Below are 17,362 nucleotides of genomic sequence, written 5' to 3'. Positions count from 1 at the left end.
GCTTCAAACCTGCTTCTTAAGCAGGCAGTATTATCAATACTCCTAAATGATAAGCCTGAATCACTGTCTTCCCTCTTTTGTATCTCCTGGTGCCTGCACTGAGTTAGGTGTGGACAGTTTCTCCTGTCCCGAGTGAAACTACTCCACATGTGATATTGTTTCCTATCCTTAGATCAAATTTGTGAACTTGAGCTGGCATTTTCAAATAAATCCAAGAATAAACTTCCAATTCCTCATGGAATTTTTCATGGAAATTTCAGCATATGATATTTTCAAACCACTGGATATATTCAAATCCACTTTAAGAGAGAGAGAGAGGAAAAAAAGGCAGCAGTGTTCTTGTTTCCTCATTATTTCTACAAGAAATAATCTTTCCCAGCATTGATTCCATACCCTGTGCCAGATTTAACAATGAAGACTGAACAGAGTAAGTTTCTTTTAGAGCTGATTTCAAGAAAGCAAAATCACGCATATAAACAAACCAAAAGCCTAAAGTACGTAAGAGAACTAAAATCACCCTAATTCTGCTTTCAGAGATAAAGTCTTTTTGTGTGTGTATGAGCACAAAGCTTGTTTTGTCGTTTGTTTCTCATTAGTACTAAAAGAACACGAAACTTTAAATTGCAGCTACACACAAAAATTACAACCAATGTGGGACTCGTATTCTGGATGATGTTTTAACTTCAGAAATAAGAAATAAGTAGGTTTTACAGAGAGGAAGATTCCATATGTACTGAATATGATGTATTTGTTGCTATATTTTCATTTTTCCCCTTCTGCTTTCATGAAATAGTAGTAATTTCATAATATAGGCATAACAGATTTTCAATAACATCTTCTCCTGCCTGAAAAACCTAAAGTCACGGTAAATATTGACATTCATCACCATCTTGCATGTCTCTAGTAGAGAGAAGGACAGTCAACAGTTGACGTGACTGTGATGTTGAGAAGAGTAAATTGTAAAACTGAATACCCACTGAATCGGAAGACAGGGAGATGGGAAAGGATAACAGCTCTGTGCAAATAAGGAAAATCTCATCATCTCTGTGGTCATGGCTAATATTCTAGGGTTTACTGGTTTTGGGGGGGGGGGTGTTGTTTGGGGGTTTGGTTGTTTGGTTTGGTTTTTGTTTGTTTGGGGTTTTAATCTTTAATTTATTTTCCTTAAGGTATCAAAGGAAAACTTATTTTAGGTAGTTTAACTTGGGCTTTAACAAAGTTTCAGAAGTTTAGCTTTCCTGTCTATTTACTCTACCAAAGAAATGTTTTCCACTTCAGCAGTAGATTAATCTAATTAAATTAATTTAATCCATTCTATATCCCTAAGGTACAAAAGAACCACATTTTCATTTATTTATGGGTTATTTTTCCCTAGATTCTGAAACTAGTGGCAAAAAATTGTAGTGGAATTGATTTTGAAGACGCATTTGATTTATGTTACCCCTTGCAGCAAAACCATCCCCTTCCCATGATTAAGGCTGCTAACCTGATACCTCACATCTGCAAGGGAAAGTGGTTACATTTTTTCCCTTTTTAAGGGAAAATGTTTTTTTCCAGCAATTTCTCAGGTTTACATAATAAGATTCTAAAAAAAAAAAAAAAAAAGAAAACAAACAGAAAAAACAAAAATCCCCCAACCCCCTCCCCAAAAAACAGACCCCAAAACAAAAAATTAATACTGTCATGAATACTTCCCTTTTGAGGACTCACAAATATTTTGATGCCTTTCCCTGTCTAAAAGTTCCTAATGTACTACAACCAAATGAATACTGGTAAGAATTTTCTGTTACTTTTAGGAAAAAAAAACAAAATATGGGCTGAGTTACAATTTGAAACTGGGTTAACATCCTGCTATTATAAATACTACTGCTCTGATTATTGACATGTGGCTCATTTGGATGTCCCACTGCTTTTCCTCATATCATTTAGATAATGCTATCTCCTCAGTTTGCTTCTTTTGCCACAGATTGCCTGTAGAGAAGTGTGAAGCCAATTTAGATGTTAGATTACCCTCAAATCATCATTAAAAAGATATCAAAATGTAGTGTTAAAATGTGCAGAGCTATTCTTTTCAATTTTTCTAGCTAAGGCCACTGCTTAAACTAAAACCAGAAAATCTCTCTTCACTTGTGTGTTGCTATTTGCAGGTCTCCCAGAAAGTGCTATCTTTATGTTTCAACTAATCCAGAATTAACTGAATAAACAAATAATGGCTTGAATTCTTTGTTACATCAATTCCAACTTGAGGTAATCTCAACAAGCACAATTGCTTAAATCCTCACAAAATTCTCTCCAATAATCAGCATAAAAGTGGGCATCCATTTTGTGCTTACTACCCATTGGGTGATGCTATATAAAAGAAATCTTGGATTTTGCTATAGAAAGTGATGTTTTGCATGGCCCTTGCTCATGGTACAACGGATTGGTGGAACTTAACTAATGCCTCTAGACGTGGAAACTCAAGTTCTTGCTTTGCTGACTCCTACCATCTATCTAATACTTCTATGGAATGAAGAAAAATTTCCCATTCACTTGCAACTGTTTTCACTTTGGGCATACTGCGTATCTTAGATTTCAGCTATAAACAATAGAGTTACAGCCACATTATAATTCATGCGCAAAATATTTGCATTTTTCATAAATATGCTTTAAGTTTCATCTTGTGCACTTCAGTCTGGAGAGTATCTACATTCTCTAGATTTCATTTTAAGTGGAAAATATACACATTTTTATACCGCAGCGCTGTCTGCCCACACCAACATTCATGCTCAGATCAGCTGAAGTAATTTGTCAATACCCATCAAGCCTGTTTTTTGTAGTTCTTTTATTTTTAAAGGAATAGAATGGCTTCTTCTTTTTTCCAAATGGTTCTTGAGATGTATTCTTTAGAAAGTACCAATCTTGTCTTTCAAACCCACAAATGATTTTACAGTAGACCTTATTTGATTAAAAAGTAGAAAAATGATTCTTACATGAAATTAAATATTACATAGTTCCATGGAATAAAAACCCACCTTTGTTGAAAAATACTGCACTTGGGTTACATCCTCACTTCTAGCCAACTTTCTTCTCAACATGAACACTGATCGCAATTCACTTCAGATATCCTGAAATGGAAAGTAACAACACAAAGATAATGTTCAGATCCCATTGGAGTTAATGACAGTTTATAGCAATGCTAAAGTTAAGAAAACCTTTAATTTGAAGCAATGACTGCATTATTTTTCTGTCTTTTCAAAACATGACATTTGATGATACTGATTTGGCGAAAGAAATGCTGTTGCATCTGTAAATTATAAAATAATCCTTACTTTTAGAGGAATATAAGCTAAAATACCAAAAAACCACAAAGCATCCTTTAAAGTTGCCATATTTTTATGAATAGTCACTGCTAACAAGCATTCCTTCAACTATAAATTGACAGTGGCAACATAGAGATGAAATTGCCTTTTTCATCCAAATCATCCTTTATAAATCTGTGAATTTAAAGGAAATACATAGTTGTTATTTTTTTTATGCAGACAAATATACCTCATTCAAATTATTTGTTGATTCGCAGATGTACCTCACTTATACTACCCTGCATCGTTACTAATCTATCATACAGTTGGCAAAGGCTCTCCTTTATCAACTTTCTTGTCCAGCTGCCAAAAAGATAAGCAAATGAAATTCCTTTAATTTCACTGGAGCATAACTCCTGTGCCTGTTGGAAAGACCCACAGCAGCATTCAGATGTGTGAACATTAAACAAAGATGCCAAATACATTTTGTGCTGTTGACAAGAAACAAATTAGAAACAGGAGTCCAGAGGTGTGAACAGGTAAGCTTTGTACTTTAACAATAGTTTTTCCTAGAAGAAATTGTATATATAAAGTATATATTCTACAGTTTTAACCAAAATCTCTGAACAACTTCCCTCAGCTGTATATGGAAGAGATTCTACATTTCTAAGAGTGGTCCAGCCCTTTTTATTCAGTTGGAGGGAGCTCCAAAGAACCCAAGAGGATCAAGTGGTTATTCATTCATGAGAAATATGCAGGATCAGGGCTTCCTTGAGAAGCAACGCTTACTCAAAGCTTTAACACATTTGCAGAATATCAGTCCAGAGAAGTAGGAAGAGAGCCCTATTTTACTTTAAAAAGGGTATAAGAAGATGTATGTGTGCATACTTAATTTCATGCCATTGGCTCTTTCGTTGACTTTCTCACAACAAATAGATGTTACCCGAGTGAAAAAAAGGTGTCCAAATAATTCAGTAGTGAGCATATTGCTTCCTTCACTAAGCTTCCAAGGGAAAACAATACCCATTTCCCTGGGGTAACCACCTTGCCAGATTTCTCCCCTTGGCGTGCCAAGGAAGGGAAGATGTGAAGCAGAGCTAAATCGGAGTTGTGGCAAGCGTACCGGCATGCCAGCGAGGTGGCCTTGGGATCCTGTCCTTTCTAACAGATTAGTGGTTTCGGATTAGAAACTCTGCAGAGGTGATGTTGGGGCAGCTCAGCCTGGAGAAGAGAAGGCTGTGTGGAGACCAGTGTTAGAGAGCAGTGTAGGGGAGAGGGACCTGGGGGTCCTAGTGGACGACAGGATGACCATGAGCCAACACTGTGCCCTTGTGGCTAAGAAGGCCAATGGCATCCTGGGGTGTATTAGAAGGGTGGTGGTTAGTAGGTCGAGAGAGGTCCTCCTTCCCCTCTACTTTGCCCTGGTGAGACCCCATCTGGAATATTGTGTCCAGTTCTGGGCCCCTCAGTTCAAGAAGGACAGGGAGCTGCTGGAGAGAGTCCAGCGCAGGGCAACGAAGATGATTAAGGGAGTGGAGCATCTCCCTTATGAGGAAAGACTGAGGGAGCTGGGTCTTTATAGTTTAGAGAAGAGGAGACTGAGGGGTGACCTTATAAGTGTCTATAAATATATAAAGGGGGAGTGTCACGAGCATGGAGCCAGGCTCTACTCAGTGGCAAACAATGATAGGACAAGGGGTAATGGGTGCAAACTGGAACACAAGAGGTTCCACTTAAACTTGAGAAGGAACTTCTTCTCAGTGAGGGTGACGGAACACTGGAACAGGCTGCCCAGGGAGGTTGTGGAGTCTCCTTCCCTGGAGACATTCAAAGCCCGCCTGGACACATTCCTGTGTAACATTATCTAGGTGTTCCTGCTCCGGCAGGGGGATTGGACTAGATGATCTTTTGAGGTCCCTTCCAATCTCTAGCATACTGTGATACTGTGATACACTAAGGAAGGGATGGGGCAGTGGTTATTACTTGGTGCTAGTGCACTGGTATTTAAAGGCTTATTTACATAGCATCACAGTAAAGCAACCTCAAAGTGACCCCAGTTCATAACTGTACCGTTTCAAGAGTGCTTTACATTCCCAGAGCTAACCAGTGAAAAAGGTGTGTAGTGCAAAGTAGAACTGAAGCCCACAGTTCTTCAGTATTATGGCTTCACATTTCTTGTTCCTTCTATTTTTGAGATACAATATGTAGTATTATAGATAGCTACACCTGCATATTAGAAGCAATTACTGGGCAAAGTGCTTCTCTTTGACAAAGTCATTGGCAAAACTTACATCATCATCAGAGCAAACAAGCTGAGATCAGATCACTGTGTACATGGTGAAAGTGAAGCGTTCTGTAAAAGAAAAGATGGAAACCACATTAATTTCTATCATGTGCTCTTAAAAAAAAAGAGCACAACTCAGAGATTCGTATTAATATAGTGAAACCTGCCTTCCCTTTAAAGAACATATTAAAATCTTTACACATCAATCTTTGGCACTAAAATTTGGTAAAACACATATCTCAGCTACAATCCTTACTTAGTCCAATGTCATGGACTCCCTAAGGCTTATTGTCATGTTACTGAAACATGCACATTACCCAGAACCTTACAGCACCTTCTGCACCAGTCCATTGACTGCAAGGAAGCTGCCATGACACAAGCTACATGTGCCCTTATCTGAGGGCTTTTACTGTTCCTGAGCAGCCTAAGATTGTTGCTTGACCCTGCTGCCCCAGGGGAAGACATCTCGCAGCATCAGAGTGTAGTTTTTCAGTCTCTACAGACCTTATTTAAGGTATAAATTATAACTTCCAGGGGTATGCTTGGTTTGCAGATGGTAAAGATGACTTTACGTCTATCTCACTGGTTTGAAAACAGTGCTTCACTCAGAAGGTTTGTAGCCCATTAAGAGTATGATTTTCCTTGTATTACCTGCTCCTGTGCAGTACTGATTTCATTTTAACACTACGATTTGAACTCCACACATACAATTAGCTTCTATCAAGAACGAAAGCTCTTTCGCTCAAGGTCAAATTGTACAAAGCCTAGGAAGCAGGGTGAACCAACGATTTCAGACCAAGTAAAACTACCCAAAGCACTATTGCTTCAGACTTTTTTTCCTTATTCTAAGAAGTCTCATTTAAGCCAGTCTAGAAATTAACACACTAAAAAAACTGAACTCCAAACCAGATCGTTTTTCTTCTATTAATGTTAGTACTCCACACATACTGAAATTCAGTTTTAGCCAAATTAAGAACAGCTATCTACAGAGACGATGAGAACATATAATGAAGCACTGTTTCAGAACTTCACCAAAGAGCTTTCTGTTAGTTCAGGAAAATGAAACAGGAGTGAAGTAAGTAATGTGGCATAAAGCACCCTAAGAGAATATTGAGAGGGTTTTTTAGGTTTTTTTTTTAACGTTCACTAAAACAAAAGTTCAGGTATACCCATACCTGTAGTGACAGCAGACCTCTGGCTTATTCAGTTTGTCAGCTAGTCACCCATCTAGAGAAGTAAAGATGGCTTTCTATGGAAAAGTGTCTTTTCATTTGTTATTCTAGAAACCACTAAGTTAATAAATCATGACAATGGTTCTAGAAAACATTCACTTAAGTATACATCATCCTACAGTGTTTAAATTCTCCTGAATGAACTGTGTGCCATCTCCACTTTTAATGTTTGTCATATATCACATCTTACCTGTGGCCCAGCAAGCTGAAAGGCTTGATCACCATGTGTGAGACTTGATTCTTATAATTACATTTTAAATATGTTTCTAACCTTGATGCTATCATCCCGAGAAAGGAGAGCATTTGCATAAGACACAAATTCCTGTGGATAAATTCAGTACCTCTGTAGATTTGAAGATAGAAGGAAAAATCTTTCTAAGGCCAAGAGACATAGTTTGGAAAATTAGGTCTTCAGTAGACACAACAGGTTCAAAGGCAAATATGATGCAAGAGAGCCAAGACAAATCTGAGACAAATACAAGCTGGGACTTTTCTGAATAAAGTTAAACTGAAGTTATTGGGTACCTGTGAAGTAAAGGAGATTTTAGGAGAGGTTAGTGAGGCAGCAAGGGAGAAGAGTGAGGGGGGGAAACAGGGAGAAAAGGTAGCACGCATAGAGCAGGGATACTAGTGGGAGGAAGGAAATGGGAGATCAAAATGGACAGTAAACCCAGGCTGGAGCAGTTTTATCAAACGTTTGCCTCTTTAGCACACACTTAAAAAAAGCACCTATCTAACTCTAGATGCATTTGTGTTTCGAAGGAAAGCTTTGTAAATAAATGAAAAGTCTCTCTGAAACCAGGGAATAAAGAATGTCATCCGTCATCCATCCTTAAGAAAGCATTTTCCTCCTGGGCATAAACGGCAGAGCAAATGCTGTAGCATCCTCTGAATTAACAGGTTTAAGTACTTCCAGTTAAGGTGGGTAGGAATGGAGAGAGGATTTTTCACTTCACTCCCCAAGTTCCCACCATCAACAGCTGGGAATTAATGACTGGAGGACACGTGAGAAAAGTTGGTTCATATGTGTTACTGAGTTCACTGAGGCACAGGCTTTCCTACACTTCTGGATATAGTTTAAACCATACAGTAATTCTGGCTATTATTATTTATGTGAACAGCATCTTTGCTTGATTCGAGTCAGTTTCAAGATTCCTTCACTTCATGTTGGCTACAGCAATGTCAGTTGTGTCCATGCCTCTTTATCCACATGTTTAAAATGATATCAATTGTCCGAGTAAGCAAGATAAAGCCAAAGTACTAAATCTCCAGTCAATGGGGGTCCTACCTAGCCATGTTTTAGAGACTCACCTACTACAACTGGAACTGAAATTCTGTTTTGTGGCAAATATCAATGTCTGTATTCATTCTGCAATGAAATAAATGCTAAATTCAAACTTAAACCTGCAAATAACAACAGCAGGGCTGAGGCAGCATGGAATGCAGGTATTTGTCAGTGAATCATTAAATGCTGAAACTGTTTAGCACTTCTTGGTATAAGCATCCAATTTTTGTCCTACTTCTCCTGACAGAAGGAGCCATTCATTTGATGGTACCCTTTCTTATGCTACCTCATGCAAAAAGGTGCTAGAGTTGTAGTTTCATACGTTTGGGAGATTGGCTGCGCAGGTAACTTGAACCCAGCTGAAGCATCCTCTCATGCTTTTTCTTTCCTGCTGGGCTAATACACTTCCCTCTGCAGCAGACTGGATCAGCAAATGCATCTGGCTGGGAAATAATCTTTTTGCAGTATTTTATTAATTTAGTTTGTTTTAAAGGAGGAAAGGGAGGCAAGTGGAGGAAAGCATCAGTGAACATTACCAGTAATGCCCCCAGAAAAAAGGTGTTTCGCTTGATTTCAAAGTGAGTATTCTCAGTTTTATAAATTACTACTCAAATATGACACTGTAACAAGTGTAAGTCTCATTCTAGTCACTGCAAACCACATCTAACACCTAATCAGCCTAACAAGTCAAAAAGCTTAAATGGAGCAGAGTTATGCACTACATGAATGCAGACAACACCTTCTACCTTTGTTACTTATGAAAATCAGCACCATCAATTTCCAGTGTATTAGGAGATTCCTAGCTTCTGTTTCCCTTCCCTAGTGCTTCAAAATAAACCCCGAATCCCTATAGATGAATAACTACTTAAAGATTGCAGGAAGAGATTGGAAAGCTGAATTAAAACAATCCTTATGTGCCAAAACAGAGGTCTATAATGATGCTTCAGATTTGGTTTGCAAATATCATAACAGCTCTGACAGTTTCTTCTTTCAAGCACCCTTTTAATGTATCATTTCCAAATAGTTGTTGGTTTGCCTCCTGTCTTTTGTAAGGATAAACTATCTGCAACTTCCAGAGGCAGAAAGAGTTGGGAAAACATTAAATGAGACAATCGATACTATGTTTCGAGGTTATTTTAATGTGTTATTTCATTGTTACTTTCTTCCAGCCTCAGAAGAAAGTATGGCCATAGGATAACATACATAACACATTTGTTAACTGCTTGCACCATTGTTCCAGCAAAAGTCAGAGCATACAACAGAAGTATTCAATGCAGTAATGGTTGTTTTGAGATTTAAAGTAATCTAGGCAAAACAAGGATCAAGAGCTTGGAGATTTCCCCTTTTGAACACAGAAGAACATGTTGATGTATCCATGATTTTTTTCTTTTTTTTAATTCTTATTATGGAAAGGATTTTTGAGCATCTGTTTTGCTTAGAAGGAACAGCTACAAGTGAAAACTTTAGCAGTAATTATGTGCAAGTTAAATTTATTTGAGGCATGGTGAATTTTCAACACCATACCTCCCAGGTTTTGCCATTGGCTCAAACACAGAAAAAGAATATATGAAAAGCTTTGTTGTTCTGTGATGCATACAATACGTAAATGACATATGTCAATAAGAGTGACCTGCAAAGCCCAAAATCTATGCTCTACTTTGTCAGCTATAACATCAGTTGATTACAGCTGCATCCAAAAGCCCAAAAGGGACTGGGTTCCTGTAGGTCTATGCACAGTGTAAATTCATAGAATCATCGAATAGTTAGGGTTGGAAGGGACCTTAAGACCATCCAGTTCCAACCCCCCTGCCACGGGCAGGGACACCTCACCCTAAACCATGTTTATGTGTAAACTAGGTAGTAAACCTGGCCTTGAACACCGCCAGGGATGGAGCATTCACAACCTCCCTGGGCAACCCATTCCAGTGCCTCACCACCCTAACAGTAAAGAACCTCTTCGTTATATCCAATCTAAACTTCCCCTGTTTAAGTTTTAACCCATTACCCCTTGTCCTATCACTACAGTCCCTGGTTCATAATACAAAGCACAGATTATGAAGCACAAGCTGAATTGCTCCCCAAGTCCAAATGAGTTAGTTTTTATAAAGCATTATGAAGTGTATACTTGGAGGTGGAACAGCATACCCAGAGTTAAAGTGGAAGACATTAAGAGAATAGGACCATAGAGATGCACTGTGATTTGCCACGGGCCCTTCCAGTAGGCCTCTCTTTCTGCACAAGGTCCTCACTGTTGTGTTCATCCCTGTTAATCACAAGTTTCCTGCTGATTCTCTGAAGTGAATCCCACCACTTTTCAGCTCTGCCTGATAGCCCTGCATCATCTTATTCTCTTGCTTGTGATTCATCACTGAGCATGCAGGCTATCAGCCGATGCATGAATTTCATGTTGTGTTTCGAGGTAAAATATTTAGATTTTGTCTCTGTGCTTTTCCAGTGTGACAATTCCATACCATGTTGGAAAGCCAACAGCTAAGCTTTATTTCACTTTACCCTGTGAAGGAAACATAACATGCCTGTTACCCACTAGAATACACATCTGCAATAACAACATATAATACTTCATTTAGCCCAAAATTATGCGTCCTGTTTTACTCTTTGTTAATGCATGCAGTGAAGATTCTGTTCTACCTATATTGAAGATAAAGAGTGCAAATATGTTTTAGTACCATACTTTCGACATATGTGTTCTTTTGCGCATTTGCTTCCTTTTACATATGCCGGAGCTGAGCTCCCTGAAAGCTGCTGGGTACTTACCCAGTCAGTCAACAAGAATGATAAAATGTGACTTCTGTGATTAACCACAAGTATGCACTATGGTTTAAATTCAGAATATTCATGATCAATCAAGGCAGTAAATTATATCTGGGAAAGGCTGTTAATAAAAATATTTAAAGAGATGAACTGAAGGAAATTATGATCTGTTTGTGGTTATTCCGTAAGTAGAAAAGAGGGACTAAAATCATTCAACATACTACTCCTGCCGGATTATTTGCTCTGCTCCACTGAACACCCATAAGCACATTCAACTATTAAATTAACACTGCTAAGCTGTGCTATTTGTGCTGGCTATTTTTATACACAGCAGGCAATAATCATTGCTTAATGAGAGACTAGGCTTTAACACCAGGTGTGATTTTGTCCTTATAAGATCTATTTTTCTACTTTTCATAGTTTTCAGCCAAACCAGTTTTCATCCCCACCCGTACCGCCTCTTTCTGTCTGGAGGGTCGTATGTTGAATGCCGATTCCAAGCTCAGCATGGTGCATGGTATTTGATTTACACTGATTGTCATAAATTGTAACACACAGTGTTCTGTGAAGATGTGCAATGAAAGTGTGATTTTTGTTATGTTTCTTGCATTAGAGATCACTTCTAATTTGCAGCCTCTTCTATTATACTTCAGCTGATTCCTTTGCAAAGAAAAGCAAACCTGTATTAAAAATGTTGATTTCTCAGAAATACACCTGTAATAATGATATGTATGCACAGTATTTACCGTCAGAACACCACACAAGAGAAGCAAATATTTTTGCCTATTCTAATGACAAATGTTCACCATATAAAGAGCTTAATTACATACTATGAATGGCTGATGCTCTGCTTTGCTATTCAGCTATTCAACCAGAAAGAATTTTGTAAAATCTTAGAATAAGAATCAAGGAAGAAAAACCATAACTTCTGCACACTTTACAAGGGAAAACCCAGTTCTGAGAGAGTTGCAGATGGACATAAACCCCCGCTACAGGCATTTTTGGACAGAAGACAATTAAACAAACAAAACTACACAACTGTGTTTGCCAGATGTTTTTTTTAGACTTAATGAACTTAAGTACAACCAGATCAAGCAAAACCACGCATTCTTTCTCCCAACAAACAAAACACAAGCAGATCCAGCTCCTTTCATGTGAGATATTTAATCCAACCTAGAGCAAATAGAGAACTGTAAGTATTGACTTGTACAAAATCCCATTACTGAAGATAAATAAGAAGGAACTTGGGAATAGCATTTCACCTGTAGATTACAACTTTCAAAGTGGCCAAGATTAGCCATTCTGTAACATTTACATGAGCCTTAAAATAGATTTTTTTGTTAACATTTCTGAATTGAAAATCTCAGTCAGGAAGCTAAAGCAGGCAAATATGTGGGAATACCCTCACATTTACATAATTTCTCTTAATTTGTAGGGCACCAGATGATAACTTTGACTGCAAATAGGGAACTTCAGAAATACAGAAAACAGAATTCCAAAACACGGGTGACTTGAATGTTTGAAAACACTACTCTAAAAAATCAAATACAGTTCAAACTAGCAGTTTCTGTACTTTATTTCGGTTTTCACCTTTAGCTTTTAGAGAACAGTATCAGTTGACTACTGCAAGGCAACAGGAAGGCAATAGGATGAAGAGTGTTCAGATTTTTCTATGTCCTGTCAAGCTCACAAACATCATGGAAATGCTAAAGAAAACAGAACTGAATTTTCTGTCTGCTATGGACAAAGGGTATTTTTTTTGTTGGTGGCCTTGTTTTGTTTCTTTAAAGTGGCATTTGTTTCTATCAAAACCTCAGTAATTCTCCTGGCTTCCTGCAATCAGCTTGAGATTACTGACAACCTTAGAAACATGAGAAAACTTACAAATAGCTCTGTAATTATTTTAGCCAAAACTTCGCCAGATTGGCTAGGAGGCAGACTACTAAGTGTGACTGTGGGGTTTGTGGATCTCCATGTAGCTGGGAAAATTAAAACAAAGAGAATAACCAAATCACCACTTTTAATTGTGTGCATTCTCTCAGGCCTGCACAAAGAAATGACTAATTCGAAGCAACTCATCACCTGGTTCAGTTTGATTTATGGGGCACTTTTATATATATATATATATATATATATATATATATATATACACACATATATATTTTTCTGCCCAGATTGATGTTGGAATCTCCTTTTTTAAATGTTTTTAATGCTCAGCTAGACATAGCCACAGCTGAGCTAATCTACCTCTGGTGACAGTCCTGCATTGAGAATGTGATTGGACTTTCATAGATCTCTTCCAGCCAACACTTCTGTGATTCTATGTTATTAAATCAGTCTCATATATGCTTTCTTTTATAGGGCTGCATTATTTTCCTGTCTGAACTTCCTTGTCCATACTAAGACTCCCCTTTTCATGCTTGTCAAGGCCACCCCTGTACAAATATTAAGATACTCCAAAACCTTTCATCAGCTGCGTGATCCTGGCCTGACTCAAACACAAGCACTTCCCTCAGAAATTAAGCAGAATTAATGGCTGGACCTGTAATGATGATCACTGCTTAAATCCAACTGCCAACTCAGTCTTGCTTCTCTATTATTAATATAGTCATAGTATCAAGAGTGCATATCTGGATATATGTGTCCCCCTACGCATGGGATGTGCAGATGCAGTAGCAGGCGCTATACAAACACCCAACAAAAAGATGATCCTTTGACATAATTTCCCAGAAAGTCCTTGAATACAAGATTTCTTAAGAAAAAAAAACCTAAAAACCAAAAAATTTTGCATCACCTATTTCTGACAACAGTTATTTACTGAGCTGCCCTGAGCAGCAGCATTACAAAAGTTGAAGGAGGGACAAAAACCACATAAGCTTAAGGAATTTTCTCCTTTCTTAAAGACATACTCAGCAGAGAGAGAAGGGGACTGTAACAAAAGTGAGTTAATGCACAATAGCCAGGCTGTTCTGACCTTTAGAAGCTCAGAGCATTTAAAGTGTCGCAGCTGCATTGATTTCCTATGTCTACACCATACTGTATTTCTCCTACACTGCCAAACAGGAGACTGGGCTGATTCATGAGAACCACTATTTGCATGTTAGGTTTATCGGCTTTCTCTTCTACCTTTTGTCAGTAATGCTTGACAAAGATCTTTTCACAATGTATTCTCCCTATTGTGCTCTCCATGTGAAAGATTAAACAGAGCAATTATATGTACCCATACATTTACTTTGTCTGCTTCTGCTACATTCTAATTTTAATGTTTTAGCTATAAGAACTGCAAAAGTGCCCTCAATTTTAAGAAAAATAACATGACTCAGTCAGTGCTGATTCGTCCTCTCTCAACATTCCTCTTGTACTGGAGAAGAGTCCTTGATTTTCTCCTTCCTGTGATAAAATATTTGTTTTCCTCATGGGAAATAATCTGCAAGTAGGCTCTTCCTTTCTTCCCTTTGTCTTTTTGCTCTTGGTCCGGTAGGACATGTTACATCATTTATAACATCAGACAGGCAGTTTCTTCCAGTATAAGAGCTGGAGAGCAACCTCGTGTAAGGCTTGGAAAATGCTGCCAAAATTAGAGGACGCAGGGAAAACTTCTTGAATCATATAAGTCTATATGTGTAACCTACTGTAGATGCTGAATGTAACATCTGAGGCAAACTGGTACTGTCTTGATTGCCCCTGTATCGTACGCAACAGAGTGGGACTGGACCCAAATTGCAGGAGCTGTCAACATGGCTATGGCAATATAAACTACTCAGCACAGGGGGTGGGTGTATTAACTGTGCCTTGCAGCAGGCCAACACTGACAGAAAGCCTTTGAAGACCGTGGAATGGTGGCAGTGTGATGCCACATACACGAGCATGTCTGAAGCCATCGCTCCCAGGCACAGAGGCAGGCTGCCAGAGTAATGGAGGATTCACTGCCAACTTTACAGATTTTTTCTTACACCACCAGGCACAGGAAACATTATTCTGAGGTCTCAGCTTATATTTTCAGGTCCTTGGAGGTAGTTGTTGTCCACATGGCCAGGGGGCTCTGTGACTATGGTGTAGGCTTGGTTTGCTCACTGGCTCTATAAAAGGTCTTGATTCGTCTATCTTGCCTCTCTGTTTTCATATTGCCAATAACATATGTTCAAAGCCATTAGGTCTCTGTATTTTCTCCTTAACCATTGCCAAGATGGAGGGCGTAAAACTGACCTTTTTTTGCAAGCTTTTGTAACCCTTTCTCTGTCAGCCCAACAACTTGTTGATGGAAGTCAAGGCAAATGTTCAAACATATGTGCATTGTACTTGCTTCTTTGTAGGACCAGAGCTCTCTGTTACATCTTTCCACACATCTCATTTTCAGTTTGTCCTAATTTTTGTTTCAGTTTTAGTTTTCTTCACAAGCATCCTCATTTTCCTACCTGTATGAAACTAAGCATCTGTGTGTCTTATATGCTCATTGCATAGTATCATCTGTGCAGCACTAAAAGTTCTGCCTTAACATAGTTAGGAGTTTCATTTCTTGATTACTGCTTGTATTAAAATTCCCAGCAATTTAAACTAACTGGTTGATATTTACTGGTGCTGTCCATCATTTCAAGTATCTAAGGCAGTACAAGGAGCTAGTAAAGATTAACAATAAGTTTCTATTGCAAACTGTGGCTACTGACTTGCAACTGAGTGAATTAAGTAATCAAATGCTCTGCTTCATTAAGTTCTTCATAGAATTAATTTTGTAGCTGAAAAATATATTCTTCCCACGAGATAGAAAAACAAAACAATAGGAATTATACAACATATATACATACGTATTATGATAACGTATACTTATATTACTATAACAGTGGAATTCAGCTGTTTACACATATGCATCTCATGCTACTTAAGATCCTCTAAGATAAGGCATGCCTATGGGGATAGGATGCATGGCTGAGGGCTTCTACCCTTCTGAAACAGCACGTGAAGTACAATTATGTAGTGCTTCTAAGAAAATGCCTGATGTGATTTGCCAGCTGAATTACTGCCCCCCCCCCAATCTAATTGCTTTTAAAAGTGTATATATATAATCAATAATGTTTCAATTTGGAAATAAACAGAATATTCTACAAACATAATTAAAATGTCAAATTTTCAACATTTTAACCTGGCTTATGGCAGGAAAAAACCTTCTTAATGTTCCTTCATGGAGCAAAATGCCACATTTGGCTCTCCCTGTCACTATATTTATATGAGTACACTGGCCAAGACACCACCCAAAATTAATGGAGCACAGACTATAGATAAGATTCCTGTCTCTGTCACTAAATCATCCATTTTTAAATCACTCTCTTTATAAAATGCTTAAAACTGTTATGTTGACTCCTCATCTCTCATTCATTTAACACTATAATACATAAAGATTTATGTTGATTAAAAATATTAGATATTTATGAATTTGTGGTGTCAGAGCCACAAAGAAACTTCAGAAGCTTTCAGAACAGTACACTAATTTCTGTGATTTCTGTGTCCTTTGCACATGACTTTCCTTTTGGCAATATTAAGACTTTTTTAGCAATTATGGTGAGATATCATTACTTAGTGACACTTGTTGGTTTATTCAAGCAGCTTAATTCAGTCTGACTGCTAAAAAAGTTACAGACAGAAAGTAATTTCAAACTTGGCTTTGAAGCTGGATGCAGACACGTAACACAACAGGACTATCAACTCCTGTATTCATTGTGTCTCTTAATAAGAGTTAATGAATTGAATAAAAAGATTAAAAATCTTAGCCTGAAATACTATCGATCCCCAAAGAGTGTTCAGATAATGATCATTGTTTGAATTTAGGTCTTCGGTTTCCCACTGAGTCACATCATGACTTTGGACGGCATAAAAACAACAGCAGCAGCATTGAAGTCACTCAAGTATAAAAAGTATGAGACCAGAATCAGCCCATTTATCTAGAACTGTTAAGATTTTCAGTTTAGGATGTCTTCCGCTGCTCCCATGAACAAACAATAAGTCATTACCATTACCAGAGACAGCAATAAAACAAAACCTCTGAATCCATTTACATTTTACAGAAAAACAAGTTGCTATTAGCATTGCATAAAATAAGAAAACTGCCTCTATAAAGCACAAGTCTATTCAAGATCATGCAAAACTCATCTTAAAGACTGAGGTACCGAAGCACTAGGATTTATTTTATACAAATTTGTTGCCGTTTTTAAGATGGATTTTAGTAGTGCCGTAATAACTAATGGTTAGGTTCTAACTAAACAGCCTATGAACAGAGCCAGGCTCTAGTTTCCTACCAAAGACACTGCAAATTTCCTGTGCTTAACAGTGCTTAAGATCTAAAAAAAGATATAGGGATTCCAGGCTTTGGGGGGGTCACTAAAATGCTCAATTGCATTATAAGTGAAAAGTTCATCGTTATTTTGGATTTTTCATGTTTTAGATTAATGCGGATTTAAAGCTTGTTAAATCTTCTGCATTTGTTAGGTTTTCAGTAAGTGGAAAATTCTCACTGACA

The 17,362-nt window shown here is 37.9% G+C and overlaps 1 long non-coding RNA gene across 1 annotated transcript; it reads right to left on the bottom strand.

Moving 5' to 3' along the window:
- Nucleotides 1-1,688: 1,688 nt before the first annotated feature.
- On the bottom strand, nucleotides 1,689-5,637 carry LOC134166417 (uncharacterized). The gene is made up of 3 exons (XR_009965870.1): nucleotides 5,573-5,637; nucleotides 3,015-3,107; nucleotides 1,689-1,971 (listed from the first exon to the last, which is right to left on the bottom strand). It is a non-coding gene; the product is annotated as an uncharacterized LOC134166417 (long non-coding RNA).
- Between the last annotated feature and the right edge of the window lie 11,725 nt (nucleotides 5,638-17,362).

The sequence above is a fragment of the Pezoporus occidentalis genome, unplaced genomic scaffold, assembly GCF_034315485.1.
Source record: "Pezoporus occidentalis ecotype Australia unplaced genomic scaffold, CSIRO_AGI_Poc_V1 ctg26, whole genome shotgun sequence".
NCBI classification, from domain to species: domain Eukaryota; kingdom Metazoa; phylum Chordata; class Aves; order Psittaciformes; family Psittacidae; genus Pezoporus; species Pezoporus occidentalis.
This window is presented reverse-complemented; position numbering and strand designations above follow the sequence as displayed.